This window comes from Moschus berezovskii, chromosome 15 (genome assembly GCF_049115385.1).
Source record: "Moschus berezovskii isolate FMDL1 chromosome 15, NW_MosBer_1.0, whole genome shotgun sequence".
NCBI lineage: Eukaryota > Metazoa > Chordata > Mammalia > Artiodactyla > Moschidae > Moschus > Moschus berezovskii.
The window spans coordinates 36,776,015-36,795,757 of NC_142474.1; the positions used below are offsets into that span (position 1 = coordinate 36,776,015).

Here is a 19,743-nt window from a genome sequence, read left to right on the forward strand (position 1 = left end):
GATGTTCTTGTAGTACAGAATCCTTGCACTCCAAAGACCAGATCATACCTATGTGTGGGTCAGAAGTGCCCACACATGGGAAACAAGGATGTGGGGTACAAAGAATGATGACCTTATCGGTGGTTCTTGGCCTTGATTGCACTTTAGAATTACCTGGAAGAAGGGAAGGGAGGAGGGCATTTTGAAAATACCCAGGGCAAAGCTAAAACCATGGAAATTTTATTGGCCAGGGTAGGGGCAGGCATTTGTGCTATCTATGAGCTCTCCAGGTATTTCTAAATACCAGTCGGTGCTGAGAGTCACTTAACTATATTATGTTACTAAGGCTGCTGTAACAAAGCACCACAAACTAGATGGCTTAAAACATGGAAATTTGTTCTTTCACAATTCTGGAGGCTAGAGGTCTGAGATAACACCATGATCCCTTGAAAGGCTCTAGAGGAGGATCCTTCCCTGTCTCTTCAAGCTTCTAGTAGCCCTGGGTGTTCATTGGCTTGTGGCATCATCACTCCATCTTCACATGACCATCCACCAACTGTGTGTGTTTCTGTGTCCAAATTTCCCTCTTCTTATAAGAACAACAGCTATATTGGATTAGAACCCACTCTGATAGCCTCATCTTATCTTGATTACATCTGCAAAGGTCCTATATCTAATTCTAAATATGATTATCTTTACAGGTACTAGGGATTAAGATTTCAACATATCTTTCAGGAGGACGTAATCAAGCTGTAATATTGACCTTTATATAAAAACCTCTTAGAAGGGGGTGCCAGCTTAGGTTGACATGCTAAGACAGTCAACCTGGAGGGGTAGTATAGGTGACTGTCATCTCGCATGGCCTGTCCTTCCCACATTCCCTCCCACTCACCCAAAAATAAAGGTAACTTGGAAATTAGTAGTCTCAATTTTCCCACCTCGTTTTGAGAAAATCACTCATTCTGTCCACCCTGACCTTGACACTTCTAGCTTCCAGAACCAGATGGCAGCAATAATTTTTGGCAAGCATGAATCAAAACAACAAATTAAAGCGCTTTGCATAGTGGATGTTACACAATGGAAACTATTAGCTATTGTTTCTGAAATTGTGGTTGCCATTTGCTCACATAATTTATGTCTGCATACAGGCAGTGTATTATCCAAGAAAAATGTCTCATATTCACTATCCTTTCCCCCTGAACCAGAGTTCTGTTTTCCAACTCTTTGATGACCTCCCAACTTTTTCATGTATCAAAATCAGCCAACTAACATGTCATGTATTACCTGTGTTCTGCACTATGCTAGGACTTTGAAAAATACAAAGAAACAGAATACATCTTCCTGGCCTCAGGGGGTTTACAATTTTATATGCTGCGAGAACCAGGTATATCCAATTGGGGATCAAAAGAGGTTTCAAGGGAGAGGAGTTATTTGAGTTAAACCTTGGGGGAAAAGAAGAGAGGGTTTGGTGAAAAGAGCATTCCAGACAAAAGGCCTGTATTAAGGAACATAGAAACAATAATACAAACCCAAAGAAAGCATAGGAGAGACAGTAAAAAATGGAGAAAATAGTGCAAAAGTGCTACTGAAGAAAGAATGTCATGTTTGACATTGAATAAAGACAGGGATTCACAGATTAAAATATTCTTTTTTTTTTTGGAAGTTGAGCATTGTATTTATTTCTTATTTTATACAACTCTTACTCTTTACAAAAATGGTTATAATCATGCCCATAAAAGTGTAACCCATGGCATCTGAAAGCAAACACTCTTTGAAATTATTTAAAAGGGCCTTTTTAAAAATTATAATACAAAGGTCTGTCCTCTATAAGCAGTCCTCCACTGTGCATTATAACAATAAGGCTTACTTTTAATACAAGGACTAAGTGTTTGGGAGTTATGAGCCACTGGATTTAACAAACATCATCTTATAGTTGCTCTTTGCATCTTTTTTGTTTTTGGAATCCTCCACTTCATCAGGGTGCTCAGTAGCTTGGAGCTCTTCAGTAGATTCTTCTTTCTCTGACTCTGAATCTCTTTCAGAGTCATCTGGACTTTCAGGATCAGGTGAGTCATCATCATCGTCATCTCCAGCCACATCACCTTCTCCATCATGATCATCTACCTCACTGAAGCCAAGTCCACAATGTCGTCGATATCTTCCTGATAATTTACTGTCCATACTTTGTTGATATTGAGACTCCAGTTCTTCATTAATTTTCTTGTCTTCTTCCCCTGTGCGGAAGTGAGATGTGGATTTGTGATCTCCTATAACAAGACAACCAGTATGTTCTTTATAATTAGTCTCAATTTATCAGTTCCAATCCATTCTTTATGGTTCATACTTAGTTTTGAAACCAAACAGGAGCCTGTGGGGCTCCTGGGCACAGAAACATTTCTGTGTCCCTCATTTCTTGCTTGTAGGGGATTAAAATATTCTAACAAGAACTCATTAAAATAAGTCTAGCTTTCTGGAGGCAGGGAGGGATTTTTTAAACTTTATATTCACCTCTCATGGTGAAACTTAAAATGATACGTTAGTAGTCGGTCATTGGCTTGCCTGTCAGTAAAGGATAGAGCATGAAGCAGCTGTGAAATTAACATGCACTGTAGTTTATCATGGACACTTCGAAGGCATTTGCAGCCCCAGGCTCCTCTCAGGATTTATGAAATATAAAAAGAAAAAGAAATTCCAACTCAGCATCATCTGATAGAACTTTCTACAATGATGGAAATAATCAGTGCAGTCTTTGGACTGACTGCTTGTGGCTACTAAACTCTTGAAATGTGGCAGTGTGACTGAGAAACTCATTTTTAAGAAGTGGATTTATTTAGAGAGAAACACACTCCACAGACAGAATATGGGTCATCTCAGAAGGTAAAAGTGTCCTCAAATTTTAATAAAAAAAAAAAAAAAGAAAAAGAAAAAAGATAAAACCCAAAAGCAGAGTGGAAAGCAGATCAGCTACAAAGGACCAAGAATCAGATTGATTCAGCTTTGTCTTTAGCAACTTCGCTGGAGAGTAATGCACGTGAGTAATGAGTATCTTGAATGCTGAAGAAGCAAGCTGAGATGTTCTACAAATGGATTAGTTCCTTTTTTATGGGAGCATAGTTAGTTAACAATGTGTATGTTACTTTCTGCTGTACAACAAAGTGAATCACCTATACGTATGTATATCCCCTCATTTTTGGATTTCCTTCCCATTTAGATCACCACAGAGAATTGAGTACAGTTCCCTGTTCTCATTAGTTGTCTGTATTATACATAGTAGTGTATATATGTCAACCTCAATCTCCCAATCCAACCCACCCCTCCTTCTCTCTTGGTATCCATATATTTGTTCTCTAGTCTGTGTCTCTGTTTCTGCTTTGCAAATAAGTTCATCTACCATTTTTCTAATTTCACATATATGTGTTCAGTTCAGTTCAGTTCAGTCGCTCAGTCATGTCCGACTCTTTGTGACCCCATGAACCACAGCACGCCAGGCCTCTCTGTCCATCACCAACTCCCGGACTTCACCCAAACCCACGTCCATTGAGTCAGTGATGCCATACAACCATCTCATCCTCTGTCATCCCCTTCTCCTCCTGCCCTCAATCTTTCCCAGCATCAGGGTCTTTTCAAATGAATCAGCTCTTTGCATCAGGTGGCCAAAGTATTGGAGTTTCAGCTTAGTATGCAATATTACAAATGGCTCAGTTCTTGAGCATTTGCTTCTTTGCAAATTCTTGATAATTTTCTTTTCTTATCAGAGAAACAAATTAATAGCATACCTTTATTTGTATTTTAGAAACACATTCAAATGTTACAATAGAATACGAAGAATACTCTGGAACTGAATTTAAGCAAAGAGTGTATATGAATTCATTCATGGTTCTCTTCTAGGTTGAAACACTTGACTCCCCAGCTTTTGAGTGCAGTGTTGACCGCATCTGAGAGAGTGAAAAATGTGGTCTTCCAGGAGAATCCTCCATAATTTTTGACTCTGTTCAATCTAAATATGCGGAACCATCTAAGTGAGTAATCAAATGTTTGCTGCCATACTCAGTATATATTGTGAATTAGGAATTTCTAATTTTAGAAGGACTAAACCTTGCTTATTTAACTTATATGCAGAGTACATCATGAGGAACGCTGGGCTGGAAGAAGCACAAGCTGGAATCAAGATTGCTGGGAGAAATATCAATAATCTCAGATATGCTGATGACACTACCCTTATGGCAGAAAGTGAAGAGGAACTCAAAAGCCTCTTGATGAAAGTGAAAGAGGAGAGTGAAAAGGTTGGCTTGAAGCGCAACATTCAGAAAACAAAGATCATGGCATCTGGTCCCATCACTTCATGGGAAATAGATGGAAAAACAGTGGAAACAGTGTCAGATTTTATTTTTTTGGGCTCCAAAATCACTGCAGATGCTGATTGTAGCCATGAAATTAAAAGACACTTACTCCTTGGAAGGAAAGTTATGACCAACCTTGATAATATATTAAAAAGCAGAGACATTACTTTGCCAACCAAGGTCCGTCTAGTCAAGGCAATGGTTTTTCCCGTGGTCATGTATGGATGTGAGAGTTGGACTGTGAAGAAAGCTGATCGCCGAAGAATTGATGCTTTTGAACTGTGGTGTTGGAGAAGACTCTTGAGAGTCCCTTGTACCGCAGGGAGATCCAACCAGTCCATTCTAAGGGAGATCGATCCTGGGTGTTCATTGGAAGGATTGATGCTAAAGCTGAAACTTCAATACTTTGGCCACCTCATGCAATGAGTTGACTCACTGGAAAAGACTCTGATGCTGGGAAAGGTTGGGGGCGGGAGGAGAAGGGGACGACGGAGAATGAGATGGCTGGATGGCATCACCGACTCTGTGGACATGAGTTTGAGTGAACTCCGGGAGTTGGTGATGGACAAGGAGGCCTGGCATGCTGTGATTCATGGGGTTGCGGAGAGTCGGACACGACTGAGCAACTGAACTGAACTGAACTGAACTGAAGAGAGTAAATCGATGGAATTTGATGGCACAACTTTTTTCTCCTTGAGCTTTGACAAAGACACAGAAAATACCATCTCATTGATATGAAATAATTATTTTCATTTCTTTGAAAAAACATACACTCATTGTGTTAGAAGATTGTGTTGAATTCTTTCTTCCTAGTTTACCTATAATCATTAATCTCTTTGACTTTGACATCCAATAAATGATTCATAAATGACAAAAATGGAAAGCTACTCACCTAAAAACAAAGTCTAAACACCAGGAAGTGAACCTGCCTGTAGTCAGTCCCTCAGCCACCTTTTCAGGGCTATTCATCTCTAACTCTACTCTCCAGCCTCACCAAATGGCTTATGGTTTCCAGAGTGTGCCAGCCTACCTCACATTTCCATGCCAGTGGTCACCAGCCTGAAACACCTTTCCCTCTCCTTCCCATTTCTTTCCCTCTCTTACGCTACCAGATTCCCATCCAAAACCAGTTCAGAGTCACCTCCCCTACCTAGTTTTGCTAACATGCAAAACCGAATGATTTTCTTTTCTTGTCAGAGAAGAAATCAATAGCATAGTATTATTCATATTTTAAAACTACATCCAAATGTTACAACAGAATATGAATACTTTGAAACTGAATTCAAAACTGGGCTCTCTCAGCTCAGGGCCACTGGGGCTCAGACCAGTAGCTGCTGTGTTGTGCAGTGGACACAAATATTCAGTGGCTGCTCAGTTTTGGAAAACTATCATGAGAATTTATAGGGAGAGAAATAATTCACCATTTGGGACTCAGAAGCTTAGCTGGGTCTGCCATTGGAAGAAACCATAGGAGAGGAAAAAAATTTAACTCTAAATGTTAGTTCTTTCTTAGGAATAATTTTTAAAAGCAATGCATGCCTGGCCAATATGAGATTCATGAGCCTAGAGTCAATCTGATATGGAAATGACTGCAGTTTCATGGACTAGTATCTGTTTTCCAGATGAAACTAGGATGAGTGATTTGAGAAGTGGAGGGATTGATGAGTGATAATGACAGTCCCCATGTTCCCTATGACTTCTTTGGAGGAAGGCACAAAGCACCAAAGCATCATGACACTAGGATGTTTCCCAGAAAGGGCAGTAGAAGAAAGAGCAGGACACTCTGTGCCAATCAATTTCAAAACCCAAAGTGACCACTTAGATCTGGTGGTCCACACTTGACAGAGAAGTCAAGATTTTAAGCAGAAAGATGGCTTCCTGGGACTCTTGCTCTTGGGGGACTTGTGTCCAAAGACTCCCTGGCATGTAGTATGAGAAAAGCTCAAAAACTGAGGGTTTTGCTCTTGTTCTTGATTTTTGCCTAAAATCAAACTCAGAAAATTCATATAATGATAGAGAATGAAAATTTATCATTTCAGTTTTAGTACAAATATTCAGAGCATTTTCTCCAGCTTTTTATCTCAAAAGTTCAAATTTAGTATTTGATAGACAATGAACATTCTTATACCACTTGCCAAGAATCACCATTTATTATCATTTAGTCACATTTGCTTGCCATTTTCTTTACTAAAATTAATTGAAAGTAAGCTGCACACTCCCCCCCAACCCTGGGGTGCATGCAGCCAGCCACCTCTGCCAAGAGACCCACAGTTGAGATCCAACTTCTGCCCCCATCCTCCTGTAAGCATGCACATGGGCCATGCACCTGCATACCCACTACCAAAGGGATAACAGCCAGCACACATTGACGAAAGAAACAGCAAGCATCCAAACCAAAAACAACTCTCACATCAAAAAAACACATTAAACCCACAGAAGCTATGCTTGGACACTCCAGCATACAGATAGCCCTCCAACACTACAGTAGATACTTATTTCTCCTAAACTCACAAAGAAAGAGAAATATAAGCAAAATGAAAAAGTAGAGGGATCACTCTCAGTTAAAAGACCAAGAGAATTTCTCTGAAGGAGCAAAAAATGAAGCAGATCTCCTCATCTAATAGACACCAAGTTCAAAAAGAAAATAAAAATATTGAAGGAATTAAGAAAGGCTATCAACAGAAATGCAGATTACTTAACTAGAAACTATAAGGATGAGCCAGGAAAACTTAAAAAATGTATTTCCCAAGATAAAAGCTGAGCTCAAAGCAATGAATAGCAGAATGAATAGTGCAAAAGAAAGAATAAGTGACATGAAAGATAGGATAATGGAAATTACTCAATCAAAACATCAGAAAGAAATATAAATTTTAAAAACAGAGGCAATATATTACTAAAAGACATATGGGACAAAATAAAGCAGGTCAATCTATTCATAATAGAGAATCCAGAAGGAAAAGAAAGAGAAAGGAGGATTGGATCCAAGAAAAGAAATCTATTTGTGAAAGCAATGATAAACACAAGGGACAGAAAAAGGATAAACATAAAGATATTTAAAAGGGACATCAAAATCATAAAATGTGGGGAAGGAGACTAAGAAAATGCAGATTTTTTTCCTTTTCTTTCTTTTAGAATGCATTTGCGCCTTCATGACTATCAATCTAAAGCAAGCAGATAAAGAAAGAGGTTAACATACTTGAAAAACAAGGCAACCAGAAATAAAAAACATTAAATAGATTCCCAAAACCAAAAAGAAGAGAATACAAGCATAAAATAAAATAAAATTATCAAATCACAAAAGGGAAAACAAAAGAAACAGGAAGGAACAAGGAAAAAGCAAAAAATAAACCAGAAAACAAGGTTTGAAATGACAATAAATACATATGTATCAATAATTACCTTAAATGTCAATGGACTGAATGTTCCAATCAAAAGACATAGAGTGGCAGAAAAACAAGAGCCTACAGTATGCTCCTTACAAGAGATCTACTTTAGGGCAAAGGATACACATAGGCTGAAAGTGAGGGGATGGAAAAAGATATTTCAGGCAAATCGAAATGACAAGAAAGCAGGAGTTTCTATACTCATGTCAGATAAAATAGGCTTCAAAGACTGTAAAGAAAGATAAAGAAGGACACTGACTGCATGCTCAATCACTTCAGTCATGTCCAACTCTTTGTGACCCTGTGGACTGTAGCCTGCCATGCTCCTCTGTCCATGGGATTCTCCAGGCAAAAATACTGGACTGGGTTGCCATGTCCTCCTCCAGGTGATCTTCCTGACCAACTCAGGGATTGAACCCACATCTCCTGCATCTCCTGCATTACAGGCAATTTCTTTACTGCTGAGCCACCGAGAGAAAGATAATGATAAGAATATCAACATAAAAAGAGGATATTATACTCATTATCTTATTTGCACCTAATACAGGAACATCCAAATACATAAAACAAATACTAAATAACATGAACGGAAAAAACAATGGGAATACAATAATAGTTCAGTTCAGTCACTCAGTTGTGTCGCTCAGACTCAATAATAGTTCAGTTCAGTTCACTTCAGTTCAGTCGCTCAGTCGTGTCCTACTCTCCGCGACCCCATGAATCACAGCACGCCAGGCCTCCCTGTCCATCACCAACTCCCGGAGTTCACTCAAACTCATGTCCACAGAGTCGGTGATGCCATCCAGCCATCTCATTCTCTGTCCTCCCCTTCTCCTCCCACCCCCAACCTTTCCTAGCACTGTAATACCCCACTAATATCAATGGACAGATCTTCCAGACAGAGAATCAATAAGGGAACAGAGATCCTAAATGATACAATAGAACAGTTAGACTTAATTGATATTTCCAGAACATTACATAAAAAAAAACAAAAAACAGAATACATAGTCTTTTCAAGTGCACATGCACATTCTCTAGGACTGACCATGTACTTGGGCACAAAAGTCATTTCAGCAAATTTAAGTGTATAGAAATTATTTTAAGCATTTTCTCTGACCATAGTGGCATGAAACTAGAAGTCAATCACAGTAAAAGAAATGGGGAGGGGAAAAAAAACAATGACTACATGGAAACCAAACAATATGCTACTAAAAACCCAATGTGTCAACAAGGAAATTAAAAAGTTCTTTGAGACAAACGACAATGAAAACACACAACTATACAAAATTTATGTGATGCATCAAAAGCAGTTCTTAGAGGAAAGTTCATAGCAATACAGGCTTTCATTAAAAAAATAAAGAACAAACAAACAAAAAAAAACTCTTAAGTAAACAACCTATTTATTTTCTTGGGCTCCGAAATCACTGCGGATAGAGACTGCAGCCATGAAATTAAAAGATTTGCTTCTTGGAAATAAACCTGTGACAAACCTAGACAGAGTATTAAAAAGCAGAGATGTTTTGCTGACAAAAGTCTGTCTAGTTAAAGCTATGTTTTTTCCAGTAGTCATGTATGGATATGAGAGTTGGACTGTAAAGAATGCTGAGTGGCAAAAAACTGATGCTTTTGAATTGTGGTGCTAGAGAAGATGCTTGAAAGTCCCTTGGACTGCAAGGAGATCAAACCAGTCAATTCTAAAGGAAATCAATCCTGAATAGTCTTGGAAGGACTGATTTTAAAGCTCCAATACTTTGGTCACCTGATGCAAAGAGTTGACTCATTGGAAAAGACCTTGTTGCTGGGAAAGATTGAGGGCAAGAGGAGAAGGGGTTGACAGAGAATAAGATGGTTGTATGGCATCACCAACTCAATGGGTGTAAGTCTGAGCAAACTTCAGGAGACGATGAAGGACCAGAAAGCCTGGCATGTCGCAGGTCATGAAGTCACAAAGAATCAGGCATGACTCAGTGACTGAACAACAACAAACAACCTACCCTACCACCTAGAAGAATTAGAAAAAGAAGAACAAACAAAACCTAAAGTCAGCAGAAATACAGAAATAATAAAGATCAGGGAGGAAATAAATAAAATAAAGTTTAAAAATAATAGAAAAATAAATAAATAAAACCAAGAGCTAATTCTTTGAAAGAGTAAGCAAAATTGATGAACATCTGGCCAGGCTCACCAAGAAGAAAACAGAGAGAACTCAAATAAATAAAATAAGAAATGAAAAAGGAGAAACTCAACTGATGTCACAGAAATACAAAAAACCATGCTATGAGAATGCTATGAACAATTATATTCCAACAAATTTGACAACCTAGCAGAAATGGACAACTTTCTAGAAATACAGAGCCCACTAAAACAGAAACAAGAAGAAACAGATGATTTAAACAGACTGATCACTAGAAGTTAAATAGAATCTACAATAAAAAAAATTTTTTAAACCTCCCTAAAAACAAAAGTCCAGAATCAGATGCCATTACAGGCAAATTCTACCAAACATACAAAGAACTTATACCAATTTTTTTCAAAATCTTCAAAATATTTTTTCAAAATATTGAAGAGGAGCGAACATTTACAAAAACATTCTATGAAGCCATCAATACCCTAATACCAAAACCAGACAAAGATACCATCAAAAAGAAAGTGACATACCAGTATTTTTGATGAATATAGATGCAAAAATTATCAACAAGATAGTAGCAAACTGAAACAACACACATAGAAATATCATACACCACAATCTTGTGGGATTCACCTCAAGTTCACAAGGATAATTCAGCATTCACAAATCAATCAATGTAATATATTAATACCTTATTAACAAAAGAAAAGTAAAAAACCACAAAATCTTCTCAATAGATGCAGAAAATAATTTGACCAAATTTAACATCCATTCGTGATAAAAACTCTTTTACCACAGTGGGAATAGAGGGAACATATCTCAACATAATAAAAGGCATTTATGACAAATTCACAGCCAACATAATACTGAACAGTGAAAAGCTAAAAGCCTTCCTGCTAAAATCTGAAACAAGACAAGGATGCCCACTCTCACTACTTCTATTCAACACTGAAATCAGAACCATAGCAATCAAACAGGAAAAAGAAATAAAATGTATCCATATTGTAAGACAAGAGGTAAAATTGCCACTATATGCAGATGACATGATACTACATACATAAAGAAAACTCTAAGGACTCCACACAAAAACTACTAGATCTAATAAGTGAATTCAGCAAAGTAGCAGGATACAAGATTAACATTCAAAAATCAATTGCACTTCTTTACAATCACAATAAGATATCAGAAAGGGAATAATTTAAAAATATCTTTTAAGATAGCACCAAAAAAATTAAATACCTAGGAATAAACCTGCTGCTGCTGCTAAGTCACTTCAGTGGTGTACGACTCTGTGTGATCCCATAGACGGCAGCCCACCAGGCTTTCCCTGGGATTCTCCAGGCAAGAACACTGGAGTGGGTTGCCATTTCCTTCTCCAATGCATAAAAGTGAAGAGTGAAAGTGAAGTCACTCAGTCGTGTCTGACTCATAGCGACCCCATGGACTGCAGCCTACCAGGCTCCTCCATCCATGGGATTTTCCAGGCAAAATTACTGGAGTGGGGTGCCATTGCCTTCTCCAGGAATAAACCTAGGAATTAGGAATAAGTCTCTTAAGGAGGTGAAAGGCTTATACACTGAGAACTATAAAAAAAATTAAAGAAATTAAAAAATATGGACAGATAGCTCATGCTGTTGGATTGGAAGAATTAATATTGTTAAAATGGCAATATCAAAAAAAAAAAAATGGCAATACCACCCAAAGCAATTTACAGATTTAATGCAATCCCTATCAAAACACCCAAGACATTTTTTCACAAGACCAGAAAAATGATCCAAAAATTTATATGGAACCATAGAAGACCAAGATTTGCTAAAACAGTTCTGAGGGGGGGAAAAAACAAAACAAGAAGCATAACTCTCTCAGACTTCACAAAATACTACAAAGCTACAGTAATCAAAATAGTGTGGTATTCATCACATCAAAAAGAATAAAATACCTAGGAATAAATCTACATAAGGAGACAAATGTCCTATATTCCAAAATCTATAAGACACTAAAGGAAAGTAATCAAAGACACAAACAGATGGAAAGCTTTATCTTGTTTGTGGATTGGAAGAATCAATACTGTGAAAATGACTGTACTACCCAAAGCAATCTAAAGTTTCAATGAATCTCTTTCAAATGATCAATGGCATTTTTCACAGAACCAGAACAAAAAAGTCTTAAAGTTTGTATGGAGACACAAAACACTGAACAGCCAAGGCAATATTGAGAAAGAAAAATGGAGCTGGAGGAATCAGGCTCCTTAACATCAGCATTTACTACAAAGCTACAGTCATCAAAATATTACGGTACTGGCTCAAAAACAGAAATGTAGATCAATAGAACAGGATAGAAAACCCAGAAATAAACCCATGCACATATAGTCAACTAAGGTATGACAGAAGAGGCAAGAATTCACAATGCTGGAAAGACAGTCTCTTCAACAAATAGTTCTGGGAAAACTGGGCAGCTACATGTAAAATGAAATCAGATCATTCTTTAACACCATACACAAAAATAAGTTCAAAATGGATTAAAGACCTAAACATGAGACCAGATACTATAAAACACCTAGAGGAAAACATAGGCAGCATACTATAAGACATAAATCACAGCAATATTTTTCTCAATCCATCTCTAATGAAAATAAACAAAAGTAAAAATAAGTGGAATCTACTTACACTAGACCATTCAGATAGTGTATGGCCTAAATCAAATCCCTTAGGATTATAAGTGGACGTGAGAAATAGATTTCAGGGACTAGATCTGATAGAGTCCCTGATGAACTATGGATAGAGGTTCATGACATTGTACAGGAGACAGGGATCAAGACCATCCCCAAGAAAAAGAAATGCAAAAAACACAAAATGGCTGTCCTAGGGGGCCTTACAAATAGCTGTGAAAAGAAGGAAAGCAAAAAGCAAAGGAGAAAAGGAAAGATATACCCATTTGAATGCAGAGTTCCAAAGAATAGCAAGGAGAGATAATAAAGCCTTCCTCAGCAACCAATACAAAGAAATAGAGGAAAACAACAGAATGGGAAAGACTAGAGATCTCTTCAAGAAAATTAGAGATATCAAGGGAACATTTCATGCAAAGATGCACTCAATAAAGGACAGAAATGGTATGGACCTAACAGAAGCAGAAGATATTAAGAAAAGGTGGCAAGAAAACACAGAAGAACTGTACAAAATAGATCTTCACGACCCAGATAATCACAATGGTGTGATCACTCACCTAGAGCCAGACATTCTGGAATGTGAAATCAAGTGGGCCTTAGAAAGCGTCACTATGAACAAAACTAGTGGAGGTGATGGAATTCCAGTTGAGCTATTTCAAATCCTGAAAGATGATGCTTGGAAAGTGCTGTGCTCAATATGTCAGCAACTTTGGAAAACTCAACAGTGGCCACAGGACTGGAAAAGGTCAGTCTTCATTCCAATCCCAAAGAAAGACAATGCCAAAGAATGCTCAAACTACCGCACAATTGCACTCATCTCACACACTAGCAAAGTCATGCTCAAAATTCTCCAAGCCAGGCTTCAGCAATACATGAGCCATGAACTTCCAGATGTTCAAGCTAGTTTTAGAAAAGGCAGAAGAACCAGAGATCAAATTGCCAACATCTGCTGGATCATCAAAAAAGCAAGAGAGTTCCAGGAAAACATCTATTTCTGCTTCATTGACTATGCCAAAGCCTTTGACTGTGTGGATCACAATAAACTCTGGAAAATTCTGAAAGAAATGGGAATACCAAACCACTTGACCTGCCTCTTGAGAAACCTGTATGCGGGTCAGGAAGCAACAGTTAGAACTGGACATGGAACAACAGACTGGTTCCAAATAGGAAAAGGAGTACGTCAAGGCTGTATATTGTCACCCTGCTTATTTAACTTATATGCAGAGTACATCATGAGAAACGCTGGGCTGGAGGAAGCACAAGCTGGAATCAAGATTGCTGGGAGAAATATCAATAACCTCAGATATGCAGATGACACCACCCTTATGGCAGAAAGTGAAGAAGAACTAAAGAGCCTCTTGATGAAAGTGAAAGAGGAGAGTGAAAAAGTTGGCTTGAAGTTCAACATACTAAGATCATGGCATCTGGTCCCATCACTTCATGGCAAATAGATGGGGGAACAGTGGAAACAGTGGCTGACTTTATTTTGGGGGGCTCCAAAATCACTGCAGATGCTGATTGCAGCCATGAAATTAAAAGACACTTACTCCTTGGAAGAAAAGTTATGACCAACTTAGATAGCATATTACAAAGCAGAGACATTACTTTGCCAACCAAGATCTGTCTAGTCAAGGCTATGGTTTTTCCAGTGGTCATGTATGGATGTGAGAGTTGGACTGTGAAGAAAGCTGATCACCAAAGAATTGATGCTTTTGAACTGTGGTGCTGGAGAAGACTCTTGAGAGTCCCTTGGACTGCAACGAGATCCAACCAGTCCATCCTAAAGGAGATCGGTCCAGGGTGTTCATTGGAAGGACTGATGTTGAAGCTGAAACTCCAATATTTTGGCCACCTGATGCGAAGAGCTGACTCAATGGAAAAGACTCTGATTCTGGGAAAGATTGAATGCAGGAGGAGAAGGGGAAAACAGAGGATGAGGTGGTTGGATGGCATCACCGACTCAATGCAGAGTTTGGGTAAACTCTGGGAGTTGGTGTTGGACAGGGAGGCCTGGCGTGCTGTGGTTCATGGGGTAGCAAAGAGTCGGACATGACTGAGCAACTGAACTGAACTGAACTGAACTTAAACTCAAAAGCTTTTGCACAGAAAAGGAACAATAAAGAAAACAGAAAGACAACCCATAGATCGGAAGAAAATACTTGAAAATAATGTGACAAATAAAGTGATTAGTCTCCAGATTTCACAATCAGCTCATGACACTTAATAGCATTGAAAGAAACAACCTATTCAAAAAATGGGCAGAAGACCTAAATAGATATTTCTCCAAAGAAGACATATCAATGACCAAGAGACACATGAAAAGATGTTAAACACTGCTGATTATTAGAGAAATGCAAATCAAAACTCTGACATAAATTATACCAATGTTTTCTTATGTCAATCTGCAAAGACAACAAAAATAAAAACAAAAATAAACAAATTGAACCTAATCAAACACAAGCTTTTGCACAGCAAAGGAAACCATTTTTAAAAACCAAAAATAAACCTATGGCATGGGAGAACATATTTTGCAAATGATGCCTCAGACAAGGGCTGAATCTCCAAAATATACAAACACCTCATACAATTAAACAACAAAAACCAAACAACCCAATCAAAAAACGGGCAGAAGACGTTAATAGACATTTTTTCAAAGAAGACATACAGATAGATGGTCAGTAGGTCTATGAAAGATGCTCAACATTCTCTAATTATTAGAAAAATGGAAATCAAAACTACATCACGCTAGTCAGAATGGCTATCATCAGGAAGTCCACAAATAAAAAATGCTGAAAAGAGTGTGCGGAGAAAAGGGTACCCTCTTGCAATGTTTGTAGGAATGTAAGTTGATGCAGTCACTATAGAAAACAGTATGGAGATTCCTCAGAAAACTAAAAATAGAATTACCATATGATCCAGTAATTCCAATCCTGGACATATACCTGGACAAAACTGTAATTCAAAAAGATACATGCACCCCTAAGTTCAAAGTTCATAGCAACACTATTCACAATAGCCAAAACATGGAAACAATCTAAATGTCCAACAACAGATGAATGGATAAGGAAGATGTGGTCCATATATACTATGGAATACTATCCAGCCATCAAAAAGAATGAAATAATGTCATTTATAGCAGCATTCCCTGGTGGCTCAGAGGTTAAAGTGTCTGCCTGTAATGTGGGAGACCTGGGTTCGATCCCTGGGTCAGGAAGATCCCCTGGAGAAGGAAATGGCAACCCACTCCAATATTCTTGCCTGGAGAATCTCGTAGACGGAGGATCCTGGTGGGTTACAGTCCACGGCGTCACAAAGAGTCGGACACGACTGAGTGATTTCACTTCACTTCACTTCACTTCACAGCAGCATTGATACAACTAGACTTTATCATACTAAATGAAGTAAGTCACAGACATAGGGAATAGACTTTCCCCAGGGGGGCAGGGATGGAGGGAGGAAAGGATTGGGAGTTTGGGATTAGCAAATGTAAACTATTATATATAGGATGGATAAACAACAAGGCCCTACATAGTATTCAATATCCTATAATAAATCATAATGGAAAAGAGGTGTGGGTCAGCAGTGGCTTGCCACGGGGATGGGGGTTCTGGCAGCAGCAGTCCTGGGAAGTGCCCCTTGAGCATAAACCCTCTTGAAGCTCACCATTAGCCCTACTGTAGAGCCCTAGACAAGGGTCACCTCAGGCCAAATGACTAACAGGGAGGGAGCACAGATCCACTTACCAGCAAACAATTGGATTAAAGTTTTACTGAGCACAGCCCTGCCCACCAGAGAAAAACCCAGTTTTCCCCATGCCACTTCATCCCATCAGGAAGCTTACACAATCCTCTTAGCCTCATCTACCAGAAACAGACAGAAGAAGCAAGAATTAAAATCCCACAGCCTCTAGAATGAAAACCACATTCACAGAAAGTTAATCAAAATGAAAAGGCAGAGGACTATATCCCAGATGAAGGAACAAGATAAAACCCCAGAAAAACAAATAAATGAAGTGCAGATAGGCAGAAGAACTGATAAATGACCTGGAAGAGTGAATGGTGGAAATCACTGTCACAAAACAGAATATAGAAAAAAGAATTTAAAGAAATAAAGACAGCCTAAAAGATCTTTGGGACAACATTAAATGTACCAACACTCACACTACAGGAGTCATAGAAGGAGAAGATAGAAAAGACATGAGAAAATATTTGAAGAAATAATAGCTGTAAACTTCCCTAACATGGGAAAGGAAATAGTCAATCAAGTCCAGGAAGTACAGAGTCCCAGGCAGAATAAACCCAAGGAGTAACATACCAAGACACATAGTAATCAAACTGACAAAAATTAAAGACAAAGATATTCTTTATGTCTGTTCCTCCATTGCTGCCCTGTAAGTAAATTAAAATTCTGTAAAGCAATTATTCTTCAATAAAAATTAATTAATTAAAAAAGTAAAGACAAATATAAAATATTAAAAGCAACAAGGGAAAAATGACAAGAACATATAAGCATACTCCCAGAAGGTTATCAGCTGATTTCTCAACTCTACAAGCCAGAAGGGATAAACCTGCTGCTGCAGCTGCTGTCACTTCAGTCGTGTACGACTCTGTGCAACCCCATAGATGAAAGCCCACCAGGTTCCCCTGTCCCTGGAATTCTCCAGGCAAGAATACTGGAGTGGGTTGCCATTTCCTGCTCCAGTGCATGAAAGTGAAAAGTGAAAGTGAAGTCGCTCAGTCGCGTCTGACTCGTAGTGATCCCATGGACTGCAACCTACCAGGCTCCTCCATCCATGGGATTTTCCAGGCAAGAGTACTAGAGTGGGTTGCCATTGACTTCTCCAAATAGGATCATACATATCAATAATTACCTTAAATGTAAATAGATTGAATGCATCAACCAAAAGACATAGACTGATACAAAAACAAGACAAGAGACCCACCTGAGACCAAGAGACACTTACAAACTGAAAGTAAGGGAATGGGAGACAAATGAACTTACAAAACAAAGAGAGATTCACAGACTTAGAGAATGAGCTTATGGTTGCTGGCGGGGAAGGATGGAGGGAAGGGATAGTTGGGGAGTTTACAATGGACACGTATACACTGCTATACTTAAAATGGATAACCAATAAGGACCTATTGTATGGTATATAGCAGATGGAACTCTGCTCAGTATTATGTGGCAGCCTGGATGGGAGGGGAATTTGGGAGAATGGATACATGAACTGAAGTGAACCAAAGAGTTGGACACGACTGAGCGACTGAACTGAACTGAACCACACATATGTTCAGTTCAGTTCAGTCACTTAGTCATGCCCGACTTTTTGTGACCCCATGGACTGCAGCACACCAGGCCTCCCTGTCCATCACCAACACCCAGAGTTTACTCAAACCCATGTCCATTGAGTCGGTGATGCCATCCAACCATCTCATCCTCTGTCATCTCTTTTTCCTCCTACATTCAATCTTTCCCAGCATCAGGGTCTTTTCAAATGAGTCAGTTCTTCACATCAGGTGGCCAAAGTATTGGAGTTTCAGCTTTAGCATCAGTCCTTCCAATGAACACCCAGGACCGATTTCCTTTAGGATGGACTGGTTGGATCTCCTTGCAGTCCAAGGGACTCTCAAGAGTCTCCTTCAACACAACAGTTCAAAAGCATCAATTCTTTGGTGCTCAGCTTTCTTTATAGTCCAACTCTCATATCCATACATGACTACTGGAAAAACCCTCTCCTATTATCAACATCTCTCACCAGAGTGATATATTTGTTGCAACTGATAAACCTACATTGATACATCATTATCACCCAAAGCTCATAGTTTACATTAGTGTCCATTCGTGATATTGAACATTCTATGGGTTTGGACAAATGTATAAAAACCTGTATCTCAGGTGGCTCAATGATAAAGAATCCACCTGCCAATGCAGGAGATGAGGAGACTCAGGTTAGATCTTTGGATCAGGAAGATCCCCTGGTGTAGGAAATGCCAATCTGCTCCAATATTTTTGCCTGGAAAATTCCATGGACCAAGGAGCCTGTTGGGCTGAGTCCACAGGGATCACAAGGATTCGGATATGACTTAGCACACACACACACACACAGAGTAGTTTCTCTGCCCTAAAAATTCTCTGTGTTCCACTTTTTCATCCCCACCTCCTTGCTAACCTCTGGCAACCACTGATCTTTTTACTGACTCCGTAGTTTTGCTTTTTCCAGAATGTCATGTTGTTGGAGTTATACTATATGTAGAATTTTTGGATAGGCCTCTTTTATTCAATAATAAGCATTTAGGATTCTTCTAAGTCTTTTCATAGCTTGATTAGACAGCTCGTTTCTTTTTAACACTGAATAAAATTCCACTGTCTGGATGTACTTGTTTATTTATCCATTTACCTACTGAAGGACATCTTTGTTCCTTCCGAATTTGGGTAGTTACGAATAAAACTGCTGTAAATATCCATGTGAAGGATTTTGTGTGGACATAAGTTTTCAGCTCCTTTGAGCAGATACCAAGGAGCATGATTGCTGGATCTTAAGGTAAGTATATGTTTAGTTTCGAAGCAACCACAAAGTGGCTTCCAAAGTGGCTTTTCCATCTTGCATTCCCACTAGAAATGGATGAGAGTTCCTATTGCTCTACACACTCACCAACATAAAAATCTAAAAGAATCTTGTCAGTGTTCTGGGTCTTGGCCATTCTTACTAATGTTATCTCATAGTTGTTTTAATTTGCATTTCCCTGATGACATCTGATGTGGAGCATCTTTTCATTTGCTATCTGCCATCTGTATAATCTTTTTTGGTGAAAGTGAAAGTGTTAGTCTCTCAGTCTTGTCCGACTCTTTGTGACCCCATGGACTGTCGTCCCCAGGCTCTTCTGTCCATGGAATTCTCCAGCAAGGGCACTGAGGTGGATTGCCATTCCCTTCTCCAGGGGATCTTCCCAACCCAGGGATTGAACCCAGGTCTCCTGCATTGCAGGCAGATTCTTTACCATCTGAGCCACCAGGGAAGCCCCTTCTTCGGTGAGGTATCTGTTAAGGTCTTTGATGTACCCTTTAATTGGGCTATTTGTTTTTATATTTAAGAGTTTTAAGAGTTCTTTGCATATTTTAGGAAATATTTATCAGATATATCTTTTGCAAATATTTTCTCCCAAAGCTATTAGTTTATCTTTTCATTCTATTGACAGTGTCTTTTGCAGAGAAGTTTTTAATTTTAATGAAATTTGGCTTATTAATTCT

General features: G+C 38.7%; 1 pseudogene; it reads right to left on the minus strand.

The window, feature by feature from the left end:
- Positions 1-1,875: 1,875 nt before the first annotated feature.
- LOC148775416 (small acidic protein pseudogene) lies at positions 1,876-19,196 on the minus strand (annotated as a pseudogene).
- Between the last annotated feature and the right edge of the window lie 547 nt (positions 19,197-19,743).